We start from the raw sequence: 2,375 nt of genomic DNA, 5'->3' as shown, positions 1-2,375 counted from the left end.
TTTAATGTAGAAAACTTTCTTGAACATTAATAGTGATCTCACCAGGAAGAAAGAAGTTCTTGAGAATTTTCGTTGCTACTAACCTCCACAGTACTATGGAAGAATTATACTGATATTTCTAATGAAACTATTAAAAAAAGTCCAAAAAAGTTGGACTTAAAAAAGTAGTTTTGAGTGGAAGAACTGCTAGCAAATTTCAGATCAGTTCTGCCTCTTGACAGAGGATTGGAAAACATCACAACAAACTAAGTGCCTGACAAGCATAAAAGGAAAAAAAATAACAAATTTGATGTGACTCTTCAAACTAGTATGGAAGTTTCCAGTGCTGACACATAACACCTGATCCCATAGTATCCTCCTCACTATCTTCCCACCAGTCATTTCATACTTGAATGTATTCCAACATGACTGGAACAGATGCAATCATCTTGAATGAAGAAACACTCTCACTGACTTGCATTCAATATTTACTAAGTTATTTTTTGCTTGTATAAACCTATATGACTCTAATCTTTTTTTATTCTGTGATAATGGAAATTACCCTTTTAATGAGTTAAAAAAAAGATCACATTGTCCACTTGGGACAAATTTAGGCAGGTTATTTTCATCTTAAATGAGTTCTCTGAAAGGCAAAGTTACAGCATTTACAAGAGTAGCAATTGTACACACAGACTTATGTTCTCCCTCACTACATTAATGTATGTAAAACCAGCAGTAATCAAATATTGCTGTGAAAACTATATAGCTCTTCTTTTATCAGAAAATGTTTGTTTCAGATTCTACAAGAATCCTGGCAGAAACCTGGCCAGAGCCATTTAGGAGAATATAAACAAATTAGCAATTTAGAAGACAAGCTTAGATCAATAAATGTCAGATCAGTAGAGTCTCCTGAAAAAAAATGAGACAGAAGGCAAAGCAGAGACATGTTTTCTAATGGATTACAAAGGTGAAAGTGATTAAAGACAAGATTATACTGAACCTTCTTTGATAAGTTGTGTTCAATGCCTTCCTGTCAAGGTGATTACTAGTGTAGAGTAGTATGGAGCTGTACTTAAAAATGTTAGAAAATCTGCTAGTATGTGTGCTTTTATATGTATGCATATGCATTTGTATGTACAAACATAGAAATAAGAAGTTCAAATTTCAAACAACAAGCCATTTCATGAAAAGTTTTCTTTGGTCTCTGGATTCCTGGATTATATTAGCTGTGGAACTGTCAGAGAGATGAGTGACCTCGAATCAAACCCAGTAATTTCTCTGTGCCTCAGTTTCCCCGTATGCAAGTTGATGCCAATCATACTGACTTCACAATGAAGAATTGACATCTACTGATGAAAAATATTTCATGTTAATGGACTGAAAATCTCTTATAGCTATTTACCATGAGAATGACTTAGTTACGATAGCCATGAGCATTATTCCAAAAGAAAAGCCTGTGTCAGTGGCAGTGTTTTTACCTCTTAGTCAGCGTACTGCTTTTTGCTGCACTTATCTTTGCTTTCCCTTGACATTGTGTTACAATTTAGAAGTCTTATCAGGTCACAGTACTCACACAGAGAGCACAGAAAGGTGTCATTGCCCCAAAGACCTCAGGGATCTATAAAAGGATACATTCAATACATTCGCATCTGCTGCATTTGTACCCTTCAGCATTGCTCTCTCCACAAGATTTCCAATGTCACTAACTTTCATGTTGTTAGTGTTTTTTTCTTCTGAGGCTCCAAAATACAAGGGAAAAGAAGAAGAGAGAAGAAAAACTCCCCCTCTGGATCTAAGAGCATATTCACTGATTCCTTTTCACACTCCTACTTGAGAAGGCCCTTGACAGCTACCTCCCTGTCTGGCCTAATGGTATTCATGCTCATCAAAAGTTTTATTGCAGGATGGTTATTTGGTATCTTTTTAAATGTTGCCATACATCTTTCTCAGAGCCAAAGAGAATCTGAATAGTATCTGACAGCAAACAGATATGCAGTCTGTAGACACAAAACCATGTTGAAATTCTGCTACTAACAGCAACAGCATAACTTCTCTTCTGTGTGAGATATGAAAAGCAAATTGAGTGAGATGAGAACACATGAATGAAATGGACTTTATTTTCAGTACTCAAATTTTCCAAGAAATTAAAAGTTTTTTATATCCAGTAATTAGTTACACTTTGTAAATATGGTGCTGAGGGGTACAGGAACTCATCAGACTGATTTTTTAGCTTTTGCACTCTCTCTATCCCATTATTTAAAAAACTATAACTTCACTATACTATGCAACTATACTTAACTTACAGTGCAACTATACTTAACTTACAGTGCAGTTCCACGATAGTTTTAAGACATCCTAATGTGGCACCATCTCTCTCTTCATCCTCTCTGCACTTT

Source organism: Calypte anna, chromosome 1, assembly GCF_003957555.1.
Source record: "Calypte anna isolate BGI_N300 chromosome 1, bCalAnn1_v1.p, whole genome shotgun sequence".
Classification (NCBI taxonomy): domain Eukaryota; kingdom Metazoa; phylum Chordata; class Aves; order Apodiformes; family Trochilidae; genus Calypte; species Calypte anna.
Note: the sequence above shows the minus strand (reverse complement) of the source record.